General features: G+C 39.6%; 1 protein-coding gene across 2 annotated transcripts in view; it reads right to left on the bottom strand.

Moving 5' to 3' along the window:
• The window catches only part of nck2a (NCK adaptor protein 2a), a 29,893-nt gene extending 27,440 nt beyond the window's left edge, over positions 1 to 2,453 (bottom strand). For both annotated transcript variants that reach the window (XM_076106771.1, XM_076106763.1), the window contains exon 1: positions 2,239 to 2,453. The gene's annotated coding sequence lies outside the window, so the exon portion shown is untranslated. The remainder of the gene's footprint in view (positions 1 to 2,238) is intronic.
• Between the last annotated feature and the right edge of the window lie 10,497 nt (positions 2,454 to 12,950).

The following is a 12,950-nucleotide window of genomic DNA, read 5'->3' as shown; positions in this document are numbered from 1 at the left end:
GTGGACCTTGTGAACTTGGGAGAGTTGGGAGATATAACGAGACTACTTTTTTTTTTTAAATCTACCTGGAATTTGTTTCGCTATTCACGAGCTACACCAATGAAAATGGCGTAAATAGGAAAGTCAAGCAAGAGCACCTGACCTGTTTGTTCTTTTTATCAGCCTGGATATGATGTTAATCATTAACATGTAGGCGGTTACAACCAAGTGCAGCAGCTACAGATTACAGATATATAGATATATTTTTTTAAAAGGTTGATCACAAACTCCTGAGGCAAAATTTAATTTGTCCAAACAACGGTCCGAAAGCGCAGAATATTCACTTTACAAAAGCTGTTAAAAGAGAGAAAAGCAGCTCACAATAAAAATGGGGAACCAGAGAATGTTTGCTTGAAACAACAATGAAAAGAGTTGCCTATAATCTTTCATAATGAATCGTCTCAGCTGCTCTTAATACTAGCATTGTCTTACTTTGTACATGTAGCTCCAGCAACAAGTAACGATTCCTCTTTCTTTTCAACATCACACTGAAGGAATTTCCAATAAGCTGAACCTTCCCGGTGTAGCTGCAGCCTGACAGACGCACAGCAGCAAGTACGTGTGGAAAACAAGTGCTTTTGTGCTATTTAAAGAATGAAAGAAATGAGTCTCGGCGAACGCTGATCTGTTTTAAAAATCTCTTTTCCTGTTTAATCTTATTTCTAGACGCAGGAAATGATTCATGCTCTCACCGGTATTTGACTTCCAGGATTCTCAATATTGACATGCGGTATCTGGTAAATGTTTCACAGCTCAACCCAAGTGAGGCTTGGAGAGTCATGTGCCGAGTCTTTGACCTCTTGAAAAACACGTTAAATAAGGTCGAAACTTTATTGTGAGGCCAAATAAATACAGCAGAACGGGTTAGGGCTGCAAGTGAAAATGATTCTCATTGTTGATTATTATTGTCTATTCTTTATCTTAGTAGTCCAGCTTTGCTGTCCTTGTTCCAGACTGTTATGGCTATATGTGTGCACACTGAGAGCAATGCAAAAAAATAAAAAAAATCATTTGCAAAATAACTAAAGCTTTCAGATAAAAAGGGCAATATGAAGATGTAGTGGAGTAAAAGTATATAATACAACAGTAACACTCAAAATAAGTACTAGTAAGGTGAGCTCTATCCGGTGAGTCACACTGGTAACACTTAAGTGTGGTTTTGAAAAATGTTGAAAATGTGAAATTTGCAAATCATTTACAAAACCACATTTTTTTTGGGGGTCGTTAAATTGTGAAGTTGTGATTCAAGATAGGAAGTGATTGTAATACAGGCACAGCAGTCTATCACTTCCCTTCCACATACCTGTCATTGCTGAACCTTGTGCATATGTCTGCGTAACCATGGCGCTCACAACAGAGGGTGTGTCTGCAGAATAGGTGTGCCATGAAGGTATACCTGCACCCAAGAAACGCCGCCTGCAACGTCCGGAATTCAGGACAACTATTCCCCTCGTCTTTTCGAGAACAATAAACATAATTTCATGGATAATTAATGAGCAGCTACTCCACATAAGCGAGGAAGACAATGCAACCCCATCGCCTATTGGGATTTACGCGAGAGAATACGCGGTGCAGTTACCATTACGAGCCACTGGAAACACTGACAAGCTCGGCATGTGGCACAGTCGCCAATCTATGGTGTTATGGCAAAATGTGGTTCATTGTTACTGCGTTGTAAAACAATAAGCTCCGACAATTCGCCAGGCACTTTACTGATTAACCAAAGAAGTGTGCTTTTAAAAACAAGTCAATAACAGAACATGAATGTAGGAAATAAGTCAAACAGATGTCTGCGATAGTAGCCTGCGCTTACAGGCCTTTTAAGAAGTGGCCTGTGTGAATATTGAATAAAGGTAAGTGGGTGAATGTAAACTAACTGTGTTGGTTGTAAGAATAACACAAAAGAAGCCATTCAGAATGTGCTGTAGAGCCGCACACACGCGAGGCGGACCGCGGCTCCAGCACAACGTGTAGTTAAAGCTTCATCTGGGTGGACAAAGACCCAGCGTCACATCTACTAAGTGAGTGGAGTGGGGATGCCGATTTGTGTCCCAACTTTTACGAATGTTTAGTGATTGGAAGTTTTCCGTGAGAAAAATAAAAACAATAAGAGACGTTTTAACTGGCGCTCGAGTGGACAAAGTAGCCCGTCCGACTGCACCAAGTTCCACAGTTCAGCCGCGGTTGCAGGAGGCTTACCTTAGTGCTCACTCCAGAGAGAACTGGGCAACCGGGGACACACTCCGCCAAAAAGGGAGAAACAAACACGAAGTAAGTGAGCGCGCGTTGGAAACGACACAGTGCAGGTTTAAATCCACAGATCCCGGGGTTCCACTATTTGTTTCTCTTTTAAAACATGGAGAGACTGTGTGCTGCTCGACCTATCCTCGTTTGTTTTTCTGTCGCAGGCTGACTGCCTCCACCTCAGTCACTTGTATCAAGCTCGCCCGGACGTACAATCCACTTCCGCTCGCTCATTTCTAAATAAAGCTGCATTTTTGGGGGTTCGCAGAGCGTCGCTGTCAGTGATGGAAGTACTCAGATCCTTTACTCAAATCCTGGATTCCTGGATTCAAATTGTTACTTGCGTAAAAGTACAGAAGTATTATCAGCAAAATGTAATTGTATCAAAAGTGAAAGTACTCATTAAGCAGAATGCCTCCTTTCCTGTTATATTGCTATATAATGAAATACTTTTGTTTTTTTTGTCACCAGCATATATATGAAAGAGCATATTAATGTCATATTTTATTGCCCAACAAAGCATAAATAAATGTAGTGTCAATTTTAGATTGTTTGTATGCTACTCATATTGTATAAACTTATCCTATATTTTCTTTTATAAAAAGTAACAACTCACTGTATGTGTCAAATAAATGCAGTGAAGTAAAAAGTGCAATATTTACCTAAAGTAGAAGTATAAAGTAGTGGTGTTCCCATACTTTGGGAACAGCCTTCAATTATATTAATGAAAATAAATGGTGTCGCATAACATAAATACGTGATGTGTTACAAGTGAAGGACTTCTGTAAAGGTATTTTATCAGCAAAGATTACAGGTATCAATACAAATCCAGACCACAATTAAATAAAGTCTAGCAAAAAAAATATTGTCAATAAAATTGAATGAAATAACCAAAATGCAATAGAGCAGTGAACAGTATAGCCTATTTAAACAACATTCAATCTTGCACTAAAGCTGGTGACTGTTGAGCATGTTGCTTTAAGGTCTTTTCTTACTTAGCCTCTGTTATTTCGTTTTTTATTGTTCGTCTGTTAACATACATTTCGTTCCATTCAAAACCGTTATTATAGAGGAAAATAAACTTTATTTTTGAAAGTCGCTTTTTTCCGGTGTGATCGTGCTGCTTTTGGTTATCTTGATCGCCGGTTCTGTTGGTGACGTCACCAACGCCGGGACTGGCACAGGACAACGCCGGAGGAATAGGGACACACTCTGGGGGGCGATGGCGCCTCTTGCTGATGACAATGAGAAATGTGCTGTACATTATTTGTTGTATCAATTGTATAAAATGTATTAATTCAGAAACTAAATGGACCTCAGTGTGACTTTACATTTCTGATACATGTGTTATTTCCAAACTTTTGGTTCATCTATATATGACCAATTAGCAATAACACAAAACAGTCTAGACTAGACCCTCAAGACCACATAATAAAAGGACGAGTCCACATTCATATAATATAATTAAAGAAGTGTCACAGCAGCAAACAAGAAGCGAAGTACAGATAAGGGAAGTCAAATTACAATACAATGAGCTCATATTCACCAGGATACAACATGAGCATGATAATAAACAGGTTTTTTAGACCATCGGTAATATCTATGAAAGAGTAGCCTGGTTAAGTAAATGAAGATAAAGAAATTGGACTTACAGTATGTGGGTAAAGTGATGAAAAGGATGCAATATTCTGGACTGTTTAGTATTGTTTTCACTTGAAGGAGGAAAATGAGATATTATACAGTATCTTTAAATATTAGCTTACTGTTAAGCAGATGTGATGTTTAACAATGCTGAGGGTTTATCATCAAAAATCATTCCTGTAATAGTGTGGTGTGATTGATGTGTCATGGAAAGATGATTGTGTTGGATGAGTAAACCTTAAGCTTGTATATATATAGTGACAGTGACAGCTTGATAAAAATGAGTCAGTCCTATTTCGGTAATAAAAGAAGGTTGGCTTTTACTGATAGGATCAAACATCATCATACAGATGAAATGTACTCAATCATAAGGTCGACTGACTTTTGACTCAGGAATTCCAAGGTATTATCCAGGTTTCATTTTTTCCAACTCATTTACTCATGCAGTTTTTTTTCTCCTTTTTTGGCGTCATGAAACATGTTATTATTGCTCGAACCCTTTATACATTTGAATACTAAATACCCAACAGCGAGAGAATGTGAGAAACAACCAAATTAGATAATGCAGCCGGTGTGAGCTTCTGACTGTCTTTTGTGTGTGTTCCTTTCATGATTTCTTTTCTAAGTAAGCTTTTATTGTGATGTTTTATCAATCTAATCAAATACATTAACAAACAAGTCATTAAAGATTAAACACAAGTTTAATACAGGGAAAAGACGCTTCCCAAAAAACGTCTTTGGGTTATTATTGACTCATTTTCCATTGTTTATGACTTCAAAGTTAACATGAAATACAGACATCCAAACTGTAAACTGAAGGCTTACATCATATCCTTGCCACTTGATAAGTTGTACAGTAGTTACAGTGTATGTCAGCCTCTTCTCTACACACCTGTAAATTCAATCTAAATTGACATTTCTCCTAGCCGCCGCAAACCTGATTTTACTTACACATTTTGCAATATTGATCTCTTAAACTCAGTTAGGTCAGGTACACTGATGCAACTTCATTCATTTGTTCCTTGATCCACAGCGCCTCCATGTGTTTAATCTCTATTCCTACACTGGAAGAGGGGAGTTACGGTTTCTTTATACTCATCTGAGGTTCCAGGATGCAAGCTGAAAATGCCAGACCTGAGGGCAAGACAATAGTTTTATCTGTGAGTAAGATGTGAGCAAAAATCAAAATCAAAAATGATAAATTTCTTGCGCAGAGATTTGTCTCTCCCATCACAAGGGGGCAGAGCATCCCTGATGTTTCACCCAACTCCCCTCTCTCATTCAACATCGACAATGACTTCAATGAATTTATCTCATTAGAAAGCAATTAGACGAGGAATTACAAGCACATGCTTGTTACATTGAAGTTAAGATGTTTTGTTTTTTAACGCAGCTGACTCAAGGATTATTGGAAAGAGCTGAGGTGCATGTTTAACCTATTAGAAGTAAAGTCATTAGATGTCATCGTTGAATTTCAACAACCACATCAAATAAACGAGGGAACAGGGGATTCAAAGCTGACGTAAAAGTGCAAAATGATTGGAATGGTTTGTCTTAATACCCTTCCTCTCTGAAGCCCGAGGAGAGCTTGACTTATTAATCAAGGCTGAGTAACACTTGTCAACACTGTATCTGCCACTGCTATAGCCAGGATGTCTTCCATTTTAGATCCACGCCCCTCATATTCTCACCACCACCCACACCAAGTCATCCCACTGAGAGACCCCTGAGAGCTGAGCACAGCTATAGTTACAACGCTGATGAAAATGGATGTTTATTTTGGCGCTCCGTCTTGAAGGCCACCTGATTGGAAGTGATGATGTACGTGATGAGCCGGTGGCTCCCGTGCTATGCATGCCATTCTGTGGGCCTCCGGGCCCAGTGAAATGGGAATCGCATAGAATGTGTATGATGAAACGTGGGGTTATATGCGTTTTCTGTTGTTGTGGCTGCATGCATGCCATCTCCAAACCACCTTACAGTGTGGAAAATGTATTTCAGAGGACACAAGACCGCAATTTGCAAATACAAAGCTACCATCAGGACACGTGACTCAGATTTATGATTGAATTAACTGATTCAATCTTATAATTTGTTTTAACATACTCTCTGATCAGTTTTTGATACACCGAGCTAACGCCAATGGAGTCCAACAAAAAAACATGCAATAACATTTTTTTTAAATATTAGAAACACGTCTCAGTTTCAACAAGGCGTATCTAAAAAACTGGTAAGAGAGTCTACAGTATATGTTAAACTTATGTCGATAAGCTCTAACTGCAGGTGTGTTTTTGGATCTCACTTTCCAAATGCAACGGCTTTCATCAGCGGGCCAAAAGCCCAATCACCAATGTGTTACCTCATTCAGCAATAGAACGTGACGTAACAGACTTTATACAAATGAATATCTTCAAGTTTATTACTTTAATGAAAAGTTGGGATATGCTCATTTATCTTCTTGCCAAGAGTTAGATGAAGCTTAGTTTAACATATAGACAGTAAGCAGGAGAAACAGCCTGGCTTTGTCTGAACATAACAAAATACGCTTACAGCCTCCTCTAAAGCTCACTAACTAAGACCTTTACATTCTATTTGTTTAAACTATTGAAGAACCAAGAGCAAAGTTCTCTGAGGGACTCTGAGGTGGCCAACTCTTTATATGCAGGCCGAAGTAACACTGTTCCTAATTGGAGAGAGGATCTACGTAGAGCTGTTCAGTAAATCTTCAAACAAATCTGCATCACCAAATCCTTAAGCTGAACTTGGTATAATTGTCATTGACCGAATCAGTAGTTTTTGTTAGTTCAGCTGTGATTAAAGATCTGTTACTTCCTGGTTAGAAGTGTGTACTGAACTGACAGTTTGAAACAGCAACAGGCTATTGAACTTAAAACAGTCGAAAACAGCACTGTATGTCACAGACATACGATGCCCTCTATCTTTTCAGGTCTCCCAGCAAGCCATGACAGAGTCCTGAAATTAGTAAAGCTAAATGGAGGGCAACCAAATTAATGTTATTAATTACTCCTCTGGTTTTCTTCGTACGTTATGTCACAATGTCTGCCATATATGAAGGTCTACCAGGACTGAGGCAGTCATTCATTTTATCAATAACATCTCTGCTTTTCCTACTGTGACATGTGGAATTATATGTTGCATCATGATTGGAGATGTCATCGCTTATTGATGCACGTACTGATGTTTGCGTAGAGTAAAGAAAATGTAATAAGTGGCCACTACGAAGTACATATCTTTGAACTGAACTGAATGAAATGATGCTATTTCAATTGACTTTTTGGGACACACTTGGAAACAAAACCTAATCTTGAACCAAACCAATAGGCCTTTGCTGTCAGAGTAGCCAACAATAAAAGCCAGCAGCATTACAAAGTGGGGACCGTTGGGCACAGTTGGCCCCCAGCTGCCAACCCCCCTCCCCCCTCCGACCCCCAGATCTTTTGGATCTGTATTCTGGAAAATTGGGCTTGGTTCTAGCCAGAGTGCCACCATGACAGCTGCCCTTGCTTTGCAACAGACAGAATTAGTAAGATAAATGCAGCCAGAGACTGAGGGGCCCAGTTGCTGTCTAGATAAGTGAGGTCAGATGAGACTGCAGGACCCTCTTAGTGAATGGGAACACGAGAAAAACAACTAGGAGTGACTTATTAACTTATTAAGACTGGGACTTCTTACTGAAAAATGAGCTGGATATTATACTGAGGCATCATCAGAAGAGGAGAGGATGGTAATCAACCTTTAGTAAAGGAACAAATCGCTAAAAATGACCATGTACCAGTCCACAACATAGTTGTGTTTTAGCATAAAAAATGACCCTGATCATTAAATCCCCTTACCTCACTGGTGAGTACAAAAGAGAGTTTTTTTTGAGGAAAGACAATAACATTACAGATTCAAATATTCATTCTAAGGATCATTTCTGCTCTACTTTTTCAGGCTCTCCATATTAGTCTGTGTGCTTTCCAATGTCCCATGTAACAGAGATGATTCCAGAGGGAAGCAGATTGTAGAGATTCTGTATTTGTTGGTGTAAAATCGACTGTTTGTGTGGTTTTGTACATAAAAGGCAAAAGGAACAAAGACAAAAGATAAACATCTGAATAGCATCTAAATAAAGTGTCTGGTGACTGCTGAGGTTGAAACATACCCCTAATCTCTGCCGGGATTTAGTGGTCTGCGAACACAACACCAGGCTTAACGAGTGAAGATTTGCTGTGTCATATATAGACCCACGTCACTACATTGGCATAAAGCAGAGACAGTGAAAACGAGCAGAGGAGGCTTTTAATCATCGTCATAAATTTGAACGTCAGGGAACAAAGCAACCAAACTGACCAGATAAATGTGCACAGGAACAGATGTTTTAGTGTGAAAAAAGAAAGTAAAACTGTAGTTTTAGCTACTAATTTGAACTTTAAACGCATTTTTTAGTGTTTGCAAGACTTCAATTTATTTTATGTTATATTTGAAAGAGTTTTTTTTTCCTGGTTTTGTGTTTGGGATGTCCTATCTGTCCTAATGCATGCTGGGAATTATTAAGGAATTAAGGAATAAACAGGTATGCATGTAAGGATGCGTTTCAAATCATCCTGCTGCTGATATCATGAAAAGTAATCCCACACAGAGACGATGGGGCCTCAGGCCATACCATCCATCTGGGATAACTATATAAATAGCTCTGAATCATTTACAGTCCAAAGATACTCTTTGACTAACACCCTAAGCTTGATTTCTAGCCTTTACTCTTGCTCCCGCACTCATACAGTGGAACCTACAATTACGTTTTTTGAGGGGATTTGTTTCTTTTTTATAATTCTGCATACTTTTCTCATAGCTACCACATGACCATACCACATAATGTAATTTGCATTGCTCAAGAATAAATTCTCTCAACAACTTCCAAAAATGTAAAACAGTTGAGGCTAGTGAGACTAATCATCGAAAAAAAAGACAAATTGGGGCCTTACAGTTTAAACATACAGCAAATCACGTGTTTGAGATGGAAGGATTGTACATTAACAATTAACTGGCAATTAGATAAGAGGAGTCATCTCTATTCCCTCACTCAAATCATAAAAATTACACATATTTAATTAATACAGCTTGTTCGTGACACGAATGTCCTGCATGACAGCATAATTGGTACTCTAGCAATAACAAAAGATAGCAGTAATCCAAAATGTACCCTAGTAAATAAATACATTGTGGTAAAGGGGGCCAGAACTAGTTCTTGGCTGGGACCAAAAACAGAACCCCTCAAAACAGAAAAATGGGATTTTTTGTTTTTGTTTTTGTATTTCCATACAGTATATACTGTAAGGGCGGTAACTATTCTCATCCAATTCTCTGCAAGAAAGCCAATAACAGTATTTACCAATATGTCAAATATTCCTTTCATGCAGGTAATCTATTAGTGAGTCTTCAACATTAAATCCAGTCTATGGTAGACACACTTGCTAAGTTTACCCTCATCCCACAGTGGGAGCCCAAAATGATTATGTTCCTCTTCATCAGCACTAATTGCCCGTTAGAGACCTTCATTACGACGCTGCATGTTCTTTAAAGTCAGTTGCCGGGATCCATTTCAACCAGTTTGTCAGGCAGTGAAGTGGAGTTTTTCCAGAGGATCATATTGGATCTTGGGTGACCCAGAGAAATTCCAGTTCAATTGGTTGCTGTGGCATTAATGATTAACGGTTCACTAGTGATGATGGGGTTGGCCTTGCTTGACCTTTCTGCATGGCTGTATTTGCAGCAGAAGTAAGCACCAGGCTTTAGCATCACGATAGCCTTGCAGTGCCCAAACAGCTGCACCTTTATCCCCTGGCCTTAGCAGCTGAGTTGGAGGCGTCAATCCAAAGCACATAGTGGGGGAGGGACAACTTTGTGCCAGCTAAAGACAAGCAAGAAGCAAAGGCTGAGGGCTGGGGGTCAATGATTGAGGGCATGCTAAATAACTATTTTTCAGTTGGGCATAAAACATATTGGCCCTCGTGGTATCAATTAGACCTCATGCCTGAAATTAAGTGAACTGAAATGCATTCTTTTCCATGCCAGGGACTTAACTGTTATTGTAATGTGTCTAATGTATACATTGGTGCTATCAGATGAATTTATGGAGTGTATGAACATATGTGATTTATATTGGTGAGGAATATCTGTATAGTTTTTTTTTCGCACATTGGATGAATGAGTGAAAAAGTGGCATGTTTGTTGGGCAGAGTAATCAAATCTATTCCTAATCTTTTCCTCTTAACTAGCACAACATCCTCTTTTGTCTCTTGTCATCGGACTTCAATTCCGCCTGCTAGTCCAAATGTCAAAGGCCCCTTATTGTCCCAGCTGCCTGTTTCAAACCAGTTTAGAAAGTCAGACATTGCAAATGTCCCCACGGGAATAAATAAAGTATTTATTCATGACAGCATTGACAAGATATTATCTACATTTAAACATTGAAAAGTTTCTTTTAAACATATTTTAATTTCAGGTGGCATTTGGAACACTTGCATAGGAGTCATAAAAAATAACATTGTTTGATACAAAAACAACAATAACCCATTGTTTTAAACTGTACTCCTTGCCACAGTTACTTCAACAAGACTAAGAGTTTACACCCATGATAACACCTCTGTGAGGCTGCTGTGAGACAGATACTGATCTTTATCAGGTATAATACCATGTTCATCATCTTAGCTGTACTTATTAGCACTAAACACAAGGTACTGCTGAGGCTGATGGGAATACCATTCGTTTTGTAAGTATTTGGTCTTAAATCACAGTATGTGATAAATGAAAGTTATGACCTGATTATGGCACTATGAAAAGTAAAGGGATAAAGTCTCACTATTTATCCCGAGGGGAACAAACAAATTTCATGACAATCCATTCATCCACAAATATGAACCAGTCAGGGGGATCACCAAGCAAGTAGACGCAACACACACACAAACACACACACACACTTTGTGAAGCCCCAAAAATAGAACACTTGAATCTAGTGACGCATTTTCTCACTGGAGAGTGTCCAGGGACCACTGGGTGAGGAAGACCTGCTTAAGACAGGGGGGGGGGGGGAGAGAGAGAGAGACAGAGAGACAGAGAGAGAGACAGAGAGAGAGACAGAGAGAGAAAGGAGACAAAAAGAGTAAGCGAATGAGAGAGTTGGGATGGAGGGTGGTGTACCAGAAAATAGTTCTACAATTTTCTTACAAACCATGCGGGTGTCTGTCGTTACCCGGCCTGGATACTGTACCCGACACGTTGGAGGTTTGGGATTGAATGCGTATTCCCTTGTGAGGGGAAATATAGGGAGGTAAAGACAGATGAGACATATGAGTAAGGACAAATCTCACAGGACAACAATCTTTGACGTTTGACCCTTGGCATCCTTTTCATCCTGTATCAACCGGCCATAGGAAGATTAAAGCATTATGTAACAGCGTGCATGTGTGTGTGTGTGTGTGTGTGTGTGTGTGTGTGTGTGTGTGTGTGTGTTTGTAATATTATGACATTGATCCCCACAGATATCTCTGACGTAAAGAAAACAGCAGTCGATAACTTGCTTTTCTGCAGGAAGTTGGATAGGGAGGGATGGTATGATAAGGCCGTTGTGAGGAGAAACACAAATATTAGACAGATGAAGTGAAATGTATGTGAGTGAGTGAGCAAGTGAATCACTGAGTGAGTACGTGAGAGAGTGAACAACTGAGTGACCTTAAAAGGCCACACGTCCTCGCTGGTGACTGAATGAGCGAGTGAAAGGGGGCCCTGGGGTTATCTCTGTGAAGCACCGCTCTATTTGTAGATCATCTCGAAAAAGATTCCCTGCCCCTCTGCTACCCCCCCCAGTTGCCCCTCCTTTGTTTTCAATTAGCCCTTGATGGGTGGAGTAATGCAATCAGGAGTAACTACGGCTCACCCGGAGTCTCCTCTCTCAGTCTGCCCAGACTCCGCACAGGCAAACACTCCTCAAACAGGAAGGTAAGACCCAACTCTGTTCAACTGCTCCATCCATCCATCCACCCATCCATCTTTGCACCCATTCATCCTTTCATTGGTGTCCATTCACTGTGTCTTCCATTTTCCAGGTTGCTCTGGCATCCTCCTGTCTGCCTCCCCATCCACCTGCTCATGTTCTTCCTCTTTCTACCTGCACAGTACCTTCACTATTTAACCCCCTCTTCTCTCCACCCATCTGTCTGCCCTCATGTCTGTCTCAGAGACTTCATCTTTTATTAAATCATCTATCTCCAAAGAAAACCCCTGTTGACCCCTGTTCATTTCCAACCGTCTTTCCTCTCTTCTCATCAATCTCACACTTCGCTTCAGCAAAACTGTGTCAGTGAAGGTGTCAGCTGCTGACTTGTTTTATTACACAGTAACTTCCATTTTGGCAAACCAGTCGGTTCTTTTGCTTTTATTGTGGCTTTACAGCATTTGTCGCACTTCATAGCATTTTGGTGTGATGCAATTCAGTATAAAATCTTCTAGTCACACTTTTTAAGTATACAAAGTACCTGTTAATGCAACAACTAAGAGATGCGAAATGTTCCTGAAAAGATCTCCACACAGAAGAGGAATATAGTATCTTTACAGTAGCATGGCATTTTAGAGTCGGTGGAAGGATTCAGGTTGAACTGCACATTTTTATTTGAATTGCAATTACTTCAGGATTTAATCGGAACATTTTCAATTTAGAGCTTAATTCGATTATACATTTTATTCTTAAAAGCCTACTATTACTGACTGCTGTTAAATACGTATTCAATCATCGAGGAATTCCACCAGAATTGTTGCTTTGAAAGAGTAGAAAATCGATGTAAGCAGGCGGTTTAGAGGTCTCACTGTCAGAGATAGTGCTGGTTTATGGATTGCACACTATACATGGTTGGATAACATTTTAATGACAAAAATGTGCATCTTTAAAACATTTGGTATTGTGAAGAGCTGTAGATATTAGGGTTACTTGAGCCATAAAAAGCACATTGATTTTTATTTTTCAGCTTGAC

This window comes from Anarhichas minor, unplaced genomic scaffold (assembly GCF_050575085.1).
Source record: "Anarhichas minor isolate MPS153535 unplaced genomic scaffold, ASM5057508v1 ptg000004l, whole genome shotgun sequence".
Lineage (NCBI taxonomy): Eukaryota > Metazoa > Chordata > Actinopteri > Perciformes > Anarhichadidae > Anarhichas > Anarhichas minor.
Note: the sequence above shows the minus strand (reverse complement) of the source record. Positions and strands in the feature narration are given on the sequence as shown.